The sequence below is a fragment of the Ambystoma mexicanum genome, chromosome 1q, assembly GCF_040938575.1.
Source record: "Ambystoma mexicanum isolate Mex_15411 chromosome 1q, UKY_AmexF1_1, whole genome shotgun sequence".
In the NCBI taxonomy this organism is placed as follows: Eukaryota; Metazoa; Chordata; class Amphibia; order Caudata; family Ambystomatidae; genus Ambystoma; species Ambystoma mexicanum.
Genome location: NC_090922.1, coordinates 615,936,751 through 615,957,019, shown reverse-complemented (window position 1 = coordinate 615,957,019; position 20,269 = coordinate 615,936,751). Strand labels below are relative to the sequence as shown.

Below are 20,269 nucleotides of genomic sequence, written 5' to 3'. Positions count from 1 at the left end.
AAATTTTAAAAGCTGTTCAAGCTCCTTCTGTGAACCCCAGTGATTTTAGGCTCTTGGGTTTCAATTTCAATGGGCGTTTCTTCTTTGACAAATGCAAGCCAATGAGCTGTTCAATATCCTGCTTCTACTTCGAATCTTCCAGTACTTTTCTGGAGTGGATGATTAGGACCAAAGATGGGTCACATTACCTGGCCAATTTCCTGTTGCTGGCCAGGTCATGCACATTCAACTGTGCACAGTTTCTGGGTGTTCTTTTTCTGGATTATGAATGAGGTGGGTGTTGCTCTGGTGTATGGTTAGATAATGTCACTGACCATTTGCTCGCTGTTTTTTGGCATCGAGATTGACTTTGAGGCAGGATGTTGTAGACTGCCCAGCGACAAGATTGGGGCATACAAGTGGTCTGTCAGGCAATGTCAACTGCCCAGGAAAGTCAAGGCCCATCACCTGCAAGTATTTCTGGCGAAACAGAAGTTTGCTCTATGCATAATACCTATGGGACATCCCTTCTCTAGGTCCATTGGAGGAGCAACGTCTGGACTGAACATAAACGGTTTGACTTGCTGATGAAAACCGTGAAGGTTTGGAGGAGTTTACCAAGACTTTCGATGGTACTGTGCTGCATCAATAAAAAGCCTTTAGGGAGTTTGCAGCTCAGTATTTGCGTCAGCAATATTCTCATTGGCTTTTTATGAGGCCATTCAGGATCAGCAGGTTGGTTCCTGCTTCCAATTGCAATGGGGTGGCAGGAGGGTTCCAGCTGGCGGGAGTAATCGTGAGAGGGCTGGCAGTGAATAAGGATTGCAAAACCAAAAACTGACAAGTAGGGTAGGGGCGAGTTAGTGAGGTTAGGCCCAGGTCCTCGGATGGACTGCTATCAGGTACAGTCTCATCAGCCATAAACCAGCAAATGTAGGTGAGGCCGTTTATATGCAGCAAGTTTAGCAGAATACAGCATTGATGCAAAAGGGTTTATCGGCGGTTCTTTCAGAACAGGTGTGGCGAAAGTGACAGCCGTAGGGAAATGAGGAGGTCCAAAGAATTGGTAGATGGAATTCACGGTTGTTTTAGGAGGTATGTTCTTGTCCATCTAACTTTCGTGAAATTAGAGGAGTGCTATCCTTACGATTTCTTGCTTCCTTCCAACGGAACATGCATAACATGAGGGTGGTTTGGAATAACGGTCACGCATTTCTGAGGAGAGCTGGAGCCAAGCAAAATGGTGCTCGAATGGTTTATTGTTGGGTTTTGGGACTAGCAAAGCTGAGATGTGTGGGCAACGATTTTCTCACTAGGAAAGATATTGCCACTCCTTACCCAATTGTGGTGCATCTATGGGGTAAAATACATGGTCCACTTGAGCAAATAAGGGAACGTGGGATCAGCTGCTAGCTGAACTTATTTTGATCGCCAATAGATTCCCAAAGGATATAGTAGCATAGTCAACTAGGACTATGGATGGTCTGATATGCAGCAAGCAAGAAAAAAGGTAAAAGAGTTGGTAAGCAAGTGTAATGGAGAAATGACCAATTAGAATATTGGCAATGGGACAGAGGAGAATTCACACCATGGATTCATAAAAGGAGATTATGTTCCACAGGGGCATGCATCTTTGGAGGTGGTGCATGGACCTCATGGCATGGCATTTACAAAGAAGTTATGGTGGTGGGTAGGACGAATAAGCAGTTCATACATTCATTCTTTGAGGTGGTGATCGCAGCATTGTCAGCAGATGATGTAAACAATTTTCCCCACGACAAGGGACGAGTTAGGTTCATTTGGATGGGTGGTAGTACTATTGGTGCCACTCACCAGCCATTGACATCACAGCCTGGAGATAAGAGGAGAGTGCTGGAAACAGGCCCGGATGAATGGAGTGGTGGCAAAGAGGCTCAGGGTCGTCCCATATGGGCATTATTTAAGAAGGGACGAGGCTGCAGGCAGTCAAGACCTTTTTTTCCTAAAGCCTGAAGCTCCCGCTCATTTGCGGGAGAATCAGCCTTTAGGAAAAAATGCCTCGGCTTCCCGCAGCCTCACCTTTTCAACCTTAATGGTGCTGCGGCCGCATGCCAGGCAATGCATGGCAACGGGCAGTGCCACCATTAAGGCTGAAAACATTTGGCGCTGTCCACCGCCAGGCATCCTTTAGTTGATAGATCAAGAGATCAGCACCCTCTCCCACAGGAGGAGAGGGTGCTGATATCTGCAAAGGGATGCCTGTCAGGGGTGCCTGTAGCCCATTATGCCGAGGCTTGTCTAGGGGCCGTGGCCTAACAAGCTGACAGGCGACTCCTGCCGTTAGGCCAGGCCCCCTTGATGTTCCCTGGCTTGTTTTCCCTTGCCACTCAAGGCACTGCATAGCACCCAATCTATGATACCACACATTCAGCAGTAGAAGGAGAATACATGGGCCCATCTTCCTTTGCTACCAAAATGTGACAAAATTGAATGTTCAAAGCACCGATTGCAACATTTGCATGCAAGTGAAAACAATGCTGGTGCTAAACAACCAGTGCCCCAGATTCTATTTGAGAGTGAACCATTAGGTAGACGGTGGTCTGAGCAAGGGAGGGCCTAGGGGGATGGGTCGAGATACTTTACTTGTAGAGAGTTCTATTAGGACGAACCTTGAACACGATGTACAAGAATAGGACTGGTCAAAAAGTAAACTCAAGTCTGGAATGACTCCGAAATCATGATATGTGCTCAGTGATTTGGGTAAGGCAAATGAACACAATTCTGTTTGCGGTAGACCATTCACGAGTCATTGCAACATTTGTAACAGCCAAACAAAACAATGATGTTGCTGAAACTGTAGCAGGTCGAAATACAAGAGTGGCATATATATTGGGCTATGCAGAACACTGCTGAGGTACAGGGAAGGGTCTTGCTGGCTAGCTGTGGTCATTGCAATAAACTCAGATCGAATCGGAATGTTGTGAGCTCTTTACTAAAAGCAGTCAAAACCTACGAGAATCGGTGTTCAAAGTCGGAAAAACAAAAAAATGAGTATATCGTTAAAAAAAGTTGTCCAACTGCCGTCATATTCCAAAATAGCTTATTTTATAACTATCTTGGTGCAGAGGCCCCAAGCAGCGTTCCAAGAGCCACGACCGCGCAGCTTGTGACAAAACACTTGAGGCAACAAGGCAAAGTGCTCCCACGGTTGACATTTTGACAAAGAAAGCCTTGAAAACAACAGCGATCAGTTGGGCAGAGGAAGTACAAAAATACACTGCTGCTTTCAGAGCCGTGACACATCGCAATACTCATTTCTTTTTCACATGACCGGAGAGATCAGAATTGGATTCAGAATAAAGACATGTCCCTTCAGATGGAGGCAGCTAAAAACCGAACTATATACAGTAGGCGGAAGGAAACCTAGAGGATCAAATCGGGCTTACATGGCCCACCAGAAATTTAGAAGTGATGGGTCCTGGGCAACAGAAGCCACAATTACATACTGACGGGATCTCCAAGTAGGTAGATGTTGATCACAGATGGACACTAGCTGCCTAAGCTTAGGTTCCACTTGGCCTTCATTTCTGCCATTCCCTCCCGTACATCAGAATTACTCCTTTACTCGTTTGGTCTGACCTTTCACAATTCTTTTAATGCATCGTGAAGCCACTACTCCAACTCGATGTCGATTCATTCACTTACCGTGCTTTCTGTGAAGTAGTTAATCCGCCAAGATACTCCCATAACGGGCCAATCCATTTTGCCACCATGCCCAGGTACTCCAAACACATGCCCGAATGCACGCCGCTAAATAACTATCACTCAGTACTAATATTGCAACAGGATTATATGTCCCAGAATGCAGTATGTTCCACATATTACTTATGGCCCCACTGGCCTAAATTGGGTCTTCCATCGTGTAGGTTCGTTCACACAGATGTGAGTCAACGATCAGATTTGCCTCACCCCGTGCAAATTACACTACGGACATGCACATTCCAAAATACATTCTCTATCAATTTAGACGCAATTTAATGAACACCGACTGCAAATCGACTTCAGACCCCACAGAGCTACACTTTCAGGTGCAGCACGTTGCTTTTCATGGTGCAGATAATCACAGGCAATGCATCCCAGACTGCTGTGACTTAACATGCACGCCGAAGACTGCATGCCACATACAAGACAGCATACCTTAATATAGATGCTTCTAAAGGACATGTACCTCACACAGTTCAGATGTCTCACAACACACAAGACTACACGTCAAATAACGCACATGAATCAAGTGCCTGCAGAACTGCAGTGCCAATAAAGTACCCCCCTCTTTCTTTACACAGAGCAGAGGACTACATGATGCTCCAGAATGCACTTAACATCACTTAGTACAAACACTCCATAAGACTACCTTTAAAAAAAAAAACAGTCATCCTCAGTTCCGAGCCCTCCTCAAAATGGCTACATGTCCCAGAATGCACTTTCCCCACGCAGTATAGCGGATCCCCCCAGACTACGCATATTAAAATGCTAGGTTAGGTTGTCACTTTCTTATATAGCGCTAGAACCCAAAGGCATAGTAGCACCCCATCCTTTCTAGGGCAGGTGCCCTAGCAGAACTACATACCACTGCAGGCTCCCAGCCCAGTACAGAGGTCCTCATCCAGTAGGACTAAACGGCCACAGAATGCTCTCTGCCTTACAGTATGGAGACTCCACACAGAGCCACATGTGGCATAATAAACACTACCTCATTGATATTATGAATTGCTAATGTTACAAAAGTGGTCTTCAAATTGAGCGATTTTCTCTCATGTATCCCACGTCTCCCTAAAACCACTTCCTAAAACATTGCCCCCCCCCCCCCAATTGTCCTTGAGGTTCACTTAAATCTAGGTACGTGTGCGTTTTCTCTCAATGCTCTCCTTCATTGGCCTAAATTACCTCCATGTAGCATGGAGAGAAATAGATAATGGTGCAAGTGAAAAAACGCCAAAAATGGAATTGAAAGGAAGCATGGATGATTTTCACCATAAAGTATGTATGCACCTTGCCTAGATGAGTGTGGAGGACACACCACAACATTAGACGTTCCACATAGCTTTTACACTGGGCTAGCAAAGTGCATGGTGAGGGAGCGATGCCATTTCTTTCTGCATGGATTCCAGCATCATGGTCTCATGAACGGCACAAAAGTGCATATTTCTGAGCCGAAGCATTTGATCGAGCAGCACTGTTCATTGTGGCAAATGAATGCTGAGAAGTGCATATTCCGGTTCTGTCTTCCATTAACTATGAGCACAGCTCAATACTTTGGGAGCTGCAGTCATGTAAAGTACATATTCTGATTCCAGTTCTTCTAGTAGACCAGAACCGTGCTTTGTAGGAGATGTGGCCCAGCTCACTTTACACAAGAAGCGAGCGATGCGCCCAGTCACTGATTGGCTGTGTGACCATTACATTGTATACAGATGGGGGGGGGGGGGGGGGGGGTTCCCTTCAAACTCTTCTTTGACTACCAATATGTTCCATGTCAAGTCTCCTTGCTGGAAGACGCCTCCACTATGCTTGGTACTACCTTCTGTTCAGAAGAAGGCCCCGACAGCATGGGGGCGTCGCGTATCATCCTCGATGGGCATGCAAGCCTACAGGCCCTGACAGACAGAGGCTAAAACAGCAGGAATCTCTTTAGCAACATGACATGACATTATAGGTTATTTATAACGCGCTTAAAACCCAGAGGTTTCTAAGCGCGGACCCGGGGCTCGAACTTTTGTTGCTGCATGTCGTCTTGCTTCCAAGGCAAGCACGTTAACCCCGAGCTATCCTCCCGAGACAAACGGCAGGAGGAGAGCCTCCACTTGAAAACTTGGCTGCTTTTCTTTTGTTGTCGCATCTAGCTGTGGTGGGCACCTTCATTAGGGTCTCATTTGTCTGCGTTAGTAGATTTTGGTGGGGCCTGGACAATGCTTACTATCCTGACATTTGGTGAAGATACCCTCCTATTCTTAACTGATCTGATCTCCGTTAGCACCGGGCACTCCCATCACTTGCTCTGCGAGCTACATCCCCCCTTGAATAACACAGGTTACATTTCTACACTTTGGTCTAGATTACCATAGTTCTCTAGTCCCGTTTGGGGCCGCACTAGACATGTTGGCTTTTTCCATACGTTTGCCCTGGCTGTTTTTTCTTTTTTCAGTCTCACTTGTTCAACAGTTACATACTCAGTTCTTTTGGAAGAGGAGACTGTACATGAATGCAACACTGGGGTTGGGGATTGTTCACTGTGGGGTACTACTTGCTGTTAGAGTGAGGTCCTTCAGAGAGGCCCTTTGCTGTTGATCTCCCCTCAGAAGGGGTGGTGGGTACTCCGATTTTTGGTGGAGATCTACTTTTGGACACAATATGGGGGATCTTTGCTGCTGGATATGATTCCTAAGGTTAACAGTCTCAAATGTTCCTTTGTGACACATGAGACTGTTAAGATTGTTTGCCCGCACACACAAAGGCTTGCTTAATTCTCCTTTTAAAGAGGAATGCATTACTTCATTGTCATGCTCACTGCGATCCCAATGTGATTCTCTTGCAGGAAACCCATCTGAAGCAATCTGATGAATGGCATCAGACCTCTCGTAGGCTTCCTTGCCAATTTGTTGCTACTGGAGGCACTAAACAGGGGGTGTAGCAATACTGCTGATTCGAAAACATACTTTAAGAGACAGGCACTTGGAGATAAGGAGGGGCAATATCTGGGTTTTTTAGGGATGTGGGGGGGATCCCTCATTTCCTCCCCCCTGTCTATGGCCCCAATGATGATCAATGCTCCTTTTTTAACTGTCTTTTTCAGACTATAGCCCAGTTTGCGGGTGGTGGATTATTTTGTGGGGGTGATTTTTATGCTGTAGTGGATCTGGTGAGAAATCGCACCTCGTGGCCTCTTCTGCATGTAGATTCAAAAGAAGGGGCACCTGGCTAGGCCCCGATAGCCCAGGTGGGCGTATATTTTTTAAATAAACCAAAATAATCAGGGTGAAAGATCACATGCACATTCTCAGATGTACTCCTACACAGAAAAAAATATGCAAATTTGAATTTCTTCAGGGTCAACTAAGTCTTTTGCCTTGACTTATTTATTAAATACAAGCAATTTTTCCTGCATGTGAGACATAAACAAAACCCCAGGACACTTGGCTATTTACAATGTTATATATAATACAGGTAAGTACAACCCAATCAAATAAAATGGATTTAAATAAGCAAAAAACATGTTTATCTTTTGTTAATCGACATAATTGTTTTTTACAAATGACATGCGAGACACAGAACAGAACATATTCTGGTGAACGAAAGACAGTGTAAGAGATGGACACTGAGTTTTATGAAGAAGTCGTCGACACTATTGGGTTTTGGCCAGGTAAGGCTACTTATTGGAGCTTGTTTGCGGTTGGCCTTCATCAGGACTTGGAATAGGTGATTGTATCCGTGTCCAAAGAGTCTCTGTCAGAGAATAATGGGTCTGGTAAAACAAATCTTACCTTAGGGGGCTTCAGACCCTAGTACCATGCATTTAATCCTGGTATCGGCAGGAAGACTGCGATTTATTGCCAGGCGGAAATGTATTCTAGCTAGGGAAAAGAGACAAGAACACCAAAAATGTCGGTGTTTTTCCCATAACCGCTGGTTCAAAGTTACATGGAACTCTGTGGCTATATGAGGCACTTGGGGCACTAGGTGGGCTTCAAGAAAGTGCTAAACACTGTGCACACCCGCTCAAGCATCTAGGAAAAGTAAGAATGCCGTTTCAAGTCTTGTGGACTGTATGTGTGCATCAGTGGAAGGCATATTTCCCCTCTAATCCTGATCTGGCCTTGGAGTGTATGCTGCACACTTTGTGCCTCTATGCTGACATATTAGAAATAAATAAGAATGCTGTGTCAAGTCTTGTGGGCTGTGTCTGTGTATTTGTAAAAAGCCCTTCTGGTCCTGAAGTTGGCTTAGAGCAAAAACTGTATGCTGTACGCCTGTTTCGCTTGCCTAGTTAGTTTCGAGGCGTTGCCCGTATTAGTCTGGTGTGTGTCTGTGTAGTGGAGAAGCATGCGGGACCATATTTGTGCAGTACAGCGTTAATTCGACCTAGCATCGCTGGCTTCAGGGAAATGCATGACGGGGGACTCTGTTGGTGCCGTCCGGGATCTATTCACTGAGGAAGCTTGGTCCACAATTGAAAAAAGTACACACCGCACAATGAAACGTCACCCCGTCATATGTTGACAAACACGCACTGGACTTACTTGGTCAAATGCTCTGTATGCGAGCGAAAGTCGTCTACAGCCTGCAGAGGCCCGAGTCCATGTGTGCAGCTTCAGCGCTGAATGGACGACGACAGAGTTGCCAAGGCAATCACTCAGTCAAGTCAAACCGTGGCCATTGCGAAGCCGAGGTAACCCCGCCCTCAGGGGAGTGAGGCTGTGTTGGCGGCCAACGGGGAGCTGCCGTGTGGGGGGCCCCAACAGGGGTGTGTGGCAAGCTCCGCCTTGCTGAACAGCACGTTGGTACGCCCAAAATGCTTTCTAGCCGGGTAGTTAGTTCCAGAGCTTCTCAGCGAATGTCTCTGCATATAATCCCTGGTGTGAAATCGAAGCTATCGTTTGCTGTAAAAGGGACAAATGTCAAAAAATATGTATATGTATATCCGCGGATCATTCTAAGCATCTAGATCATGGCCTAGTGTTCAGAGGCATGATTGTTTTCCGTGGTGTATGTTGTTGGTCAATATTAGAATATACCAGTTGTGTCAATACACTTAAAGTACACAGCAGAGTGATCAAATCAGAATTGTACGACATAGACCTAGAAATGCAATTAGAGTATATGCATTCACGTAGTTTGTTACACAGTTGGTCCTGATAAATGTGTGCTCACAGGCACTCTCTAAACACTAGGTTAAACAGCAAAAAATAATAAACTAATGTAGGTCACTCTTACGCTGTTTCTCTTTCTATGAAGTTACAGGCCATGCATCTTGCTAGAGGTTACAGGTTTCAGTCACAGTACATTATCGTTAGAGAGAAACAATTGACCCGTTTCGCTTCATGTAGTAAAACAAAAAGTTATATAAAGGCGGATGTAAAGCAAAATTAAAACATATCAAGTTGTGTAATTGTTGTTTTTCACATATTTCTAGGTATAAAATCATATGATTGTGGTAGCCAAAATGTGTGTTCACATTGTGAATTTCTCAACAGTTGGTCAGTACATTATTGGTAATCTATACTGTGTGCTCCAGATGTTTTGCGAGCATGTATTCACAGGCATACATTTGTATGTGTGCACATAGACACGACAATTAATTCATTGTTGTATTATAGAATCTGTTGAGAGGTGCTCTTAGTCCGGTTCGTGGACACAAGCTTGCGATTGCCATAATCACTAATTCCAGAAATGTCTCCACTCAACTGTGATGTTGAGCCTGTTCTTAACCGCGTGGAGTCTATGCACCCACCATTATTTTTATTTAGTTATAGATTTATTAATGTCACCTCCTCTTTTCTGTGGAGTCAGTTCTATGACTGTCCAGATCATGTCTTCGTTGGAGTGTCCCATTTGGGTATAATGCTCAACCAACGGCTTGTCTGGCGTTTTGCTCTTTATGCAAGGCCGATGTTCGGAGATGCGCTGTTTGATGGGTCTGATGGTTTTTCCAATGTAAAATTAGGTTGCAAGGGCACCTGATGATACATAGAACGTACTTGCTGTTAAAATTCGTGTGGCTTTTGAGAGTCCAATTGAAATCATTGTGTGTGAACATTTTGGTGGGTACAGTGTATTGACATGCCACAAATTTCCCACACCTAAAGTGTCCTACTACCGGGGGTAGATTCCACAATGTGTTCGGTTCTTTGGTAGGTTCTAAGTAAGTATCCACTAAAGTAGCTCCCAGATTTTTGTTTTTCTTAAATGCAAAAATCGGTTTCTTGTCTGGGGTCCCCTCATTTTTGATTAAGTGCCAGTTTCTGTTGATGGTGTCTTTTGTAAGGTTGCTAAGGGGACTGTATGTGGTAACACATACTATCAGATGATTCATTGGTGTTTTGTTCTTTGGTGTAAGACAAATCTCGGGATCTGTGTTTTCCGCTCTCTTTCTCGCCATCTTGATGGATTTTTTTCGGGTAGCCTCTGTAGGACAACCTGGACTGTAAGTTGTTGGCATGTACTTCGTATTTTTCATTTTCCGAACAGTTTCTTCTAAACCTGAGGAACTGTCCATAAGACAGGTTGTACTTTAAGCCTTCGGGGTGGTAACTTGAGAAGTGTAGTAAACTGTTTCGGTCTGTTGGTTTTCTAAACAGTTCTGCTTTAAAACCGTTGCCTGACCTGTAGATATGCAAGTCTAGGAAATCCACGGCTTGGTAATCCCATTCAATAGTGAAACAGAAATGGTCATTGCGTTTATTAAGCCACTGATGGAAGGTAATGAGATCTTCTTTCGTATCTGTCCAGATTAACAAGACGTCGTCTATATAACGTCACCATAGTTTGATCTTAGTCTTGAAGGGGCTGTTGTTGTCATTTACGTGGTTCGCTTCATATTGCGAGACAACAGAGGTAGTTAGTCAGTATATCAACAGCTTACAGTCGAACTTCATTAAAGACTGTACAACATATAATTCAATCAAATTTTAATTTTATATTAATGGAAAAACATTGTGGCTTAAAAAAGTAATAGGGTAATCCCTTGTACTTAGCATAAAACAATTGTATATTGTTTAAAAGACAAACAACTTTGTTGGGACACTAATTATTGCCAGAACAATAATTGGCTTCCATCTTGATGATAGAGGTGTGGTTCTGTGATGAGTGTGGGAAACAGTAATTGTCTCACACTTAACACGGGACCTCTATTAGATTGTTATTGATAGTTGTTAGATCATCATACTAGTGTTAATGCTAGATGGTAAAACTTTTTCTTCTCTTCATATTGCGCCATACAGACATTTTCCACATCTGGGACGAATGTGGCCCCCAGACTGACTCCTTTTACCTGTTGGTACAGTAGTTTTTTTAAATAAAGGTTTCTGACATGGCAAGCCGGACGCATTCTATAATGGAATTTGTCGGGGTGGTGATGGTGGCCACTTTTCTATCGAGGTACCATATTATTCAGTATTTTCAGCTAAATGAAATAGGGGAGGTCTCTCTGGGTTCAGTATGGGAAGCATGAAAAAACATAATTAGGGGTGATTTTATTACTTTATCCGCTACACGTCGCAAGCTATTGCATATGCATATTTTTACTGTTGAGGCACGGGTTCAAGCTTTGGAACAGGAAAATAAGTGAACAAGCTCACAGAGGACCTACCATCCGTTGAGGAACACAACAGGAGAGCTGGAGACTCTACTCACAGGGGTGGCAACCAAGTCTCTCTTGCGTACTAAACAATATTACTCGAGGAGTAATAAGGCTAATAGGGTTGTGGCATGAAAATTGCGCCGTCTCCAAACTAGGAATTATATTAGGTGTCTCAGGGATCCCAGGGGTGAACTCAATTCTGATGAGGAAACTAAGCTTAACATTCTCACTGATTATTATACCTCCCTTTTTCAGGCTGAGACGTTCGACACCAAGCAACAACAACAATAATTATAACACTTGTCTCTCCTCGTACGTATGGAGGAAGATGAGCAGCAGCTTGAGCGTCCGATCGAGGAGGAGGAAGTTGTACAAGCTATCCAGGCTCTTCCTTTTGGCAAATCACCTGGCCCTGACGGGTTCGCCATAGCTTTCTACAAGGAATGTGAAGCCCAGTTAGTGCCACCACTCACTCGGCCATTTTAGTAAATTATTCAGTGACCGGCTCTGTGATCTCTACTATGGCAGGTTCTCACCGCTCTTTTGCGTAAGCCCAGAAAGGACCCAAAAGACTGCTTGGTCCTGAATTATGATGCGTGCATCTATTCTAAGGTCTTAGCTTGCCGCCTTGTCCCTTTGCTTCCTAAGCTGTTGGGAACGGACCAATCCGGTTTCATCCTTGACTGCAAGGCTCAGGATAACATTCAGAGGGGGATTAATACAATGGGTTGGTTTAGTTAGAACATTCCAATGGCCCTCTTGTCACAATTAAAGTTTCAATAGCATTAGCTGGTCCTACTTAACTGGATTGAAGCAAGCTTTTGGTTTCGGCCCCAATTTCCTGAAACTTATTTTTGCAAATGTCGCATGTCCATCTGCATCCATTAAAAATGAACCGTAAACTCTCCATCCGGATCCCCATTCATCAAGGCACACACCACGGTTGCCCCTAATCACCACTTCTATTCACTTTAGCTCTCGAACCCCTGGCCACAAGTGTAGGAGGTAACCCCTTTAATTACTGGAGTTAGACCTACACAAAACGTAGCCCTTTACGCTGACTATATTATTTTCATGATGGCCGATCCCGTGTCCACTCTGCCAGCGATTACTAGGAGTTGGATGTCTTTCCTGAGGTCTGTGGGTACTCATTATGCTAAGTCAATAATATCCTCATGCCCCGAGCAGACCTCAATTCCTTAGTGGTTACCCATTTAGATGGGAGGAAGATAAGCTTAAATATCTGAAAATCTATCTTACCCACTCACATGCTACCCTCTTTCAACACAACTATCTGGCTCTGTTGTGTGATCTGTACCAAGACCTGGAGCGATGGAAACATTCCGAGATATCCTGGTTCAGTAGGTGCACGGCCATTACAATCCATGTACTACCTTAATTACTTTACCCTTTTCTGGCTCTCGCGGTTCCTAAAATACACCAGTACCTGTTGGCTGCCCATATATCGTTTATATTCGATTTCTCTGATGCTCAGCTGACTAAGCGCTGGGTGGAGTTCGAGCAGGCGTGTCTCGCCATTCCCTTGGCTTCTCTGCCTTGGCTCTCATCCGAGTACCGGCCCCCTTGGCAGTCGTTTCTATCCTCCACTCTGACCAAGTTAACCTACTGGGACAGGGCAAATCATAAATACTGACTCACCACCTATCCTTCACCGCCGACGCCCGTCTTTCATAACCCTTTGTTCACCCCTGGTCTGAGTGGTAGAGATTTCTTTCACTGGCTGGACGGTGGACTACAGGACCTGGGTCACCTATATGATGGAAAGATCCCCCATCACTTTTGAACAGTGAAAGATGACCTTTACACTACCAAAGGCAGAGAGGTTCCATTATGTACAGCTTAGACGCTGGGTGCCCCACCCCAAAACTATGGGTGGGGGAGTTAGGGACCAAATGCCTTTTGAGAAATTGGTATCTCTTAATCTTTCCTGACATAATGTCTCCAATATATATAAGCTACTGGTCATGGAAACGGGAGAGGAGACCGAGACGTACATAAGAAACTGGGAGAAGGATTTGGGTTGCACAATTCCATACACATCATAGGAAACTATCTGGAAGAGGGCCTCTAGGGCATCCACAGGTACCACTATATTGGAAAATACCTATTCTACACCAGTGGTATCTCACACCGCTTGCATACTATGTATTCACTTGTATCCCCTTGTATCCCCTCATTGCTGGAGGGTGTGTGTGTGTGTGAAGGTCGGATCCATGGCCCATTTTTGAGGGTATTGCCCTGTTATTAAGCCTTACTGGGCAGTGGTTATTACCTTAATCCATCAAATTGTGGGTATTCAAATCCCCTTGGGCCCCCTGGTGGTTTTGATGGGGGATGTAGACGACCAAGAGGTCTTTACTATAAGGGCCCCCAATTCAGTATGCTTATTGCAGCCAAGTTAAGCATTGCTCAATATTGGAGAAAGATGGAGGCTCGCTCCCTTAACATGGTGTGGGCAAAAATGTGGCATATTTGTGCTATGGAAAAGATTATGCCACCCTTTCTGACTCGTTAACTAAGTATCAGTGCATATGGGGTCCCTTTGTAAACTTAGTGATTTCGAATTATTACAGTCCACACATTCCCCACCAATGTGGAAATAGTTTTTGTTATTGTAAATAAGAGACATTATTGGAAAGACTGGACGCCATCTCGAGGCAGGTCCTGTGCACATTTGCTTTGTATAGCTACAAATTATTTCGCCGTTTGGACCCCTTTATTCATTTTCCCTTTTGTCTCATTAATTGTGCATGCACCACTAATGATAATGGGTGGCGCTACCTCTCAGCTATACCTCTGCCTCATTATGGTTTGCTGTTTGATTTGGTACATTGCCTATTTTCCTCTTCTAAATTGAACAATTCAATAAATATAGGTTTAAAAAGAAGACTACCACATTCGGTCTACTAGACTAGCAGGAATTTGCCTTGAAAACAAAACTCAGCGCAAAATCCACAACACAATGGTCATCCATTCCTTCGCCTTTAGCAGTCTGCACAGAGTTCGCAATGTCTCTGATTTAACAACTTTTTCATCAACTAGAGGCAGGGAAGAATAATTTGAGGCAATATTAAATCTTTGTAATCAAAAAGAAAACGGGAGAAAAAGAGAGCAGAGAAGACAGTTATGCGAAACAAAGGAAACGCGATGGTAAGAGTGAATTGGGAAGCAAGAAAGCCCAATAATGGAAGGAATACAAGGCAGCAAAGTAGCTCCAATAAAGAAAGCACATGGGAGGGCGCAACAGAGGGAAGATAACCCAACAAGGCAGGGAAGAAAACCAGATGAGTGAAGAAAGATTAGAAAGGGGGGAAATCCGATTACAGTAGTAGGTTAAAGAACAAAGGGAATCAGATACATTAAGAAATGGATGGAAGCAAGGTGAGTAAGGAAATTATTCCAATAAGAACAAAAAAGTGGTGGTGGAAAGTAAGAGTGGAAAGAATGATCAGAAGGAGAAATTAACCCAATAACGCAAGGAAGGGAAGAAAAGTAGGGTGAATGAGGTAAGGAAATCCAGTATGGAAAAAGAGGCAAACAACACAGGAAAACTGGTCAAGGAAGGAATTCAGATGAGGGAAGGGCGGGTAGAGAAGGGAATCAAATAAAACCACCCAAATACTAGATGTGTGGCTGCCAATGTAATTACCCCAACTGTAATCCAATATATAAAGAAAATGCCGCTGAAAACAGCTACCCACCTACACACGTCCTAGGTGTGTCTAGTTGCAACAAGTGCTATCATTCATGTCAGTCAATAGATCAGGACAGGAAGAATAGAGATAAACATTTTAATTTGTAAACGTAAAAACAGTCAAACATTTTTAACAAAAAGACAAAAATGCATTTTGTTTACACAACATCAGATAAAAAAACTTTGTGAAAGTCAATATTTTCAACCAACCACAATAAACACAATCATCATATTTTAACTATGTCGTGAGGTTAGTAAGGGTGTGAGGTAGACATATTGCTATTTCATATGTCCTTGATTCATCATTAACTTGTCCTTGGCTCTGTCGACACAGAAAAATATGTGTTTCTGGGTACTAGCAGCAGTTCTTGAGAGCAAAGCACTCTATAGCCAACTTAAAATACTATAAGATGTGCGCTGAACCGTCTTCAGGACGTTATATAGTAACACCAAGAATTGGATGTCAGAAAAAAGTTCATTGGTTGACCCTTCACTTCTGGTAATCTAAAAACCAAAACGAAAACAACGTGTTGGTAACATAATTAAAACCCAAATGGGAGTGTCATATCTCTGAGTGTGCACATGCAACCATTCTCACTAACCTTTTGATTACTTCATTAACGTGTGTGGCCTCAAATCAGGTGAACGTGTAGACCAAATTGAATTGTCCGGACTGTGGATTCTCACAGTTGTTGAAACTAAAAGGGAAATATAAGATAAGCCTTAGGTGCTCATATTTACAAGTTACTCTTAACTTTGAATGCAACTTAATGCGTGTTGCGTAATCATTACTCTGTAATTTCATATCATAGGGATAACACTGTGTTTAATGTTGAAAAGCCCAATCTGGACTTATACACGTGTCAAGCCCAACAGTTAGGGAGTCTGCCGTACATCCAGTCTCTAGATAGTAAATGCTCAGAATGAACAGCCCGAAAATAGTGGCGTTGCAACCTGTCTGAATGTTTATTTCCCAGAGCGGACGTTCGTACGCTTACCTCTTTAGTGTGTTCTTAATAGTGACTCTCTCGCTCGCACGCTGTCGATTTCTCACGGCAGCCTCCGATTATGGTTGCCATATGTAACTACACAAGCATACAGGGAAACTAGACCGTGACTAAGATAGCAACGTGATACAGTGCGTGCGCCATCTTGGAAAGAAACATGGCGGATATGGCTGATAGATCTTGTATTGGAGCCATGTCAAGGCCCAAATGAGCATAATATTTAGGCCATATTGCTCTCTGCTATTGCATTCTTTTTAAACATGTTTGTGTCTTTCATGTGGATATTGTGACATCTATGATAGTCACGGCAAAAATGGCAATTGAACTATTTCTACTAAAGTGGAAATCGAATCAATTTAAGAGTGTAAAAAATTCAAATATTTCGGTGGGAAGGATAACTGAAGAGTATGTTCAAACAATTTCACCAAGGTTGTGCGTGATAGCTGGAGGTGTGACAGAGAATTCCATCATACTTTTTCAAGGTTGCATCTTGTCATTTGTATCACAGATATATAGTCAGCAGTCTAATTTTTGCAGGGCAATTTGGTAACAAAAATGACTGAGTGCCCCTACAAAAAGGGGACAAAAATATATATAGGATCCAAGAAATCTTTAATGGCTCACTTATGCAAAAACAGACTCCATTCATAAATCCATTTCTGTTCTAGTTGTCTTAACTTACGGTCTCTGTCTCCCCCACGAAGGTGGGCTGGCACAGTTTGAATTATAAACCACTCAATGTCTTCGGCAGTGTGTTTAGCTGTGACGAAAAGGGCTACTAATGATTTAATCAGGCACTGAGTTTTTAACGCACGAGCGATGTTCGCAGATCCTCTGCTTAATGGGTCTCTTTGTCTTGCCGATATATATTAGCCCGCAGGGGCATGTGATGGCATAAATTGCCCATGGTGTGTTGCAGTTCGCAAAGCTCTTTAAATGCCAAATCAAACAGTTTAGATTAAGGGATTTTAGATTTTTTGTCAAGCGACATACTGAGCAGTTTTCGCATTTGAAATGTCCACTGACTGGTGGGAGGTGCCATAATGTTGTCTGTTTCCGGGTGGAAGGTGTCTTTGAAACTTTGTACGTGTTTACTAATTTATCACGTAAATTGGGCATACGTTTAAATGCAAAGCGTGGTTTTTGCAGAGCAAAGTCTTCCTTTTGAATCAAGGGCCAGTTTTTCAAAATGCAACGTCGAAGGTCGTTGCTGATGGGGGAATAGGTAGAAACGCATGTGATTTTGTCCACATGGACTCTACATTGTTTTTCCAAGCACTGGTTTCTATTAGTGTTACATGCCCTTTTCATTGATCGTCGAATGATGTACGGTGGGTATCCCCGTTCTTCCAATCTTTGGTACAAATTGTTACTATTGCTGTGGAAATCTTCCTTTGTTGAACAGTTGCGTCCAATGCGCAAAAATTTACCAAAAAAAAAGATTTTCTCGCAATGATTGAGGATGGAAACTTTTAAACGACAGCAATGTGTTCTTGTCTGTTGGCTTCTTATATAGAGTGGTGTTTAAATTGCCAGAAGGTGTTTTGTAGATCTCTAGATCTAAAAAGGCTATTTTTTGATGATCTAAATTCATAGCGAATTTTATGCAGGGCTCTTGTGAATTTAACCACGTAAGGAATTCTGTCAAAGTTGTTTCGCTGCCATGCCATAACAGAAACACATCATCTATATAACGATGCCAAGCTTTAATTTGCGTTTTGAAGGGATTGTTTTCATGGTACACTGATTTTTTGTTCTAAGTTGTCCATGAATAAATATGCTAGGTCGGGAGCAAAGGTCGCGCCCATGCTTGTCCCGTGTAGCTGTTGGTAAAATGTATATTCCACCCTAAAAAAAAAAAAAACAAAAAAAAAAAAAAAGGTTGACCAATGCTATTCTGATGCATTCACATATGAAATCTGACGGAACCGTTAGATCTTCTCTTGTTTCAAGATATGCATATACAACCTCAATGCATTCCAATTGGGGGATGCTAGTATATAGCGATTCCACATCTAGTGTGACCAAAATATCGCTAGGGTCAGTGACAAGATTATTGACAATTTTAATCATATTGGTGTTATTCTGGACATATGACCTCATTTTTAATACAAAAGGTCTGAGAAAAGAGTCCGTATAGATGGACAACGGTTTTAATAAAGAGCCAATCGCAGCTACAATGGGGCGCCCTGGTGGATTGATGGCGTCTTTACGTATTTTAGGGAGGCAGTATAGGGCTGGAATAGTGGGATGGCTTGTTGTAAGAAAGGCCTTTTCATCCTCATCTATCCACCCTTCATTGGATGCATGTAACAGAAGACTGCTGATTTCGGCCCGTATGGTGTTAGTTGGGTTTCCCGGAAGCTGTCTATAAAACTTTTGTTTTCCAGTTGTTTGTTAACTGCAGCTTTGTATTTTTGAGTGTCCCATAACACCACTCCTTCGCCATTTATCCGTTGGTTTAAAAACAAATAGGTCACTGGTCTAGAGACCAGTGAGGGCTGAATTTTCTTCTTTAGAGAGATTGTTGGTGCATCTATTCTTTGTTTTGATAAGTGTTTTCATCTCTCGGAGCATCTTGTTCTCGAAACTGACGATCTCAGGTGAAAACATCGATGCCAGTGGTATAAAGGAGGAGGGTGGTTTGAGGCCTGTTGCACTTGTTGTTTGAACCACAGGATCTTTGTCAGAAAAAAATATTTTAATCTTACAATGCGAAAGAAATTGCGCATGTCAATTTCAGTTTGAAACAAGTTGGCACTATTGGTTGGCACGAAAGACAAACCTTTACTCAAAAGGTTCATTTTAATTGGAGTTAGAGTGTACTGACTCAAATTGAAGTTAGGAATCCCCGACATTGGAGTTACCAAGTGCCAAGTGTGGGGAGAGGGGGGGGGGGGGGAGTGGGTGCTTGCCATTGATGGGTGCACATCCCGTGATTGCTTGGCTGTCGCGTTTTGCCTCTTTTGCCCAGTCCTTGAAAAAACTGGAGTCCGCGGCTGGGAAATAAACATTCAGACAGGCTGTAACGCCACTATTTTCGGGCTGTTCAGTAAAGGTATTCTTTTTCAATTATCACAGATTGAATGCGATTGAAAAAAGTATATTGGACTTTAAGTAATAGCCAGGCAGTTGGAAATAAAACTAATCCAGGGTAACATTTAAACAGTTTCAAAATGAACTGTATAAGTCCAGTTTGGGCTTTTCAACATCAAACAAAGTGTTCCCCTATGATATGAAATTACAGAGTAATGATTACGCAACACGCATTAAGTTGCATTCAAAGTTAAAAGAGTAACTTGTAAATATGAGCACCTAAGGCTTATCTTATATTTCCCTTTTAGTTTCAACAACTGTGAGAATCCACAGTCCGGACAATTCAATTTGGTCTACACGTTCACCTGATTTGAGGCCACACACGTTAATGAAGTAATCAAAAGGTTAGTGAGAATGGTTGCATATGCACACTCAGAGATATGACACTCCCATTTGGGTTTTAATTATGTTACCAACACGTTGTTTTCGTTTTGGTTTTTAGATTACCAGAAGTGAAGGGTCAACCAATGAACTTTTTTCTGACATCCAATTCTTGGTGTTACTATATAACGTCCTGAAGACGGGTTCAGCGCACATCTTATAGTATTTTAAGTTGGCTATAGAGTGCTTTGCTCTCAAGAACTGCTGCTAGTACCCAGAAACACATTTTTCTGTGTCGACAGAGCCAAGGACAAGTTAATGATGAATCGAGGATATATGAAATGCAATATGCCTACCTCACACCAGTAATAACCTCACAACATCGTTAAAATATGATGATTGTGTTTATTTTGGTTGGTTGAAAATATTGACTTTCACTAAATGTTTTTTATGTGATGTTATGTGTAAACAAAATGCATTTTTGTCTTTTTTTAAAAAATGTTTGAGTGTTTTTACATTTACAAATTAAAATATGTTTATCTCTATTCTTCCTGTCATGAATGATAGCACTTGTTGCAACTAGACACACCTAGGACGTGTCTAGGTGGGTAGCTGTTTTCAGTGGCATTTTCTTCATATATGTTTGCATCTGGTCCTCAGCCACACAGCCCCCTAAAAAAAGAGGACTTCACAGCTCTAATTGCTTTGTTTACCCCCCCCCCCCAACTGTAATCCTCAAAACCCATCTTGTGTAGTTTCCAAGGAAAACATCAGTCCACTTTTCATCTTGGATGGACACACAAATTAGTAATGTTCGAG

General features: G+C 42.9%; 1 protein-coding gene across 2 annotated transcripts in view; it reads right to left on the bottom strand.

Annotated features, from left to right (window-relative positions):
* Positions 1–20,269, bottom strand: part of RASAL2 (RAS protein activator like 2) — a 1,332,618-nt gene that overhangs the window by 1,215,342 nt on the left and 97,007 nt on the right. The window contains exon 2 of one of the 2 annotated variants that reach the window (XM_069641162.1): positions 15,629–15,724. The exons of the other annotated variant lie outside the window; for it this stretch is intronic. The gene's annotated coding sequence lies outside the window, so the exon portion shown is untranslated. The remainder of the gene's footprint in view (positions 1–15,628; positions 15,725–20,269) is intronic. 2 annotated transcript variants of the gene reach the window in all.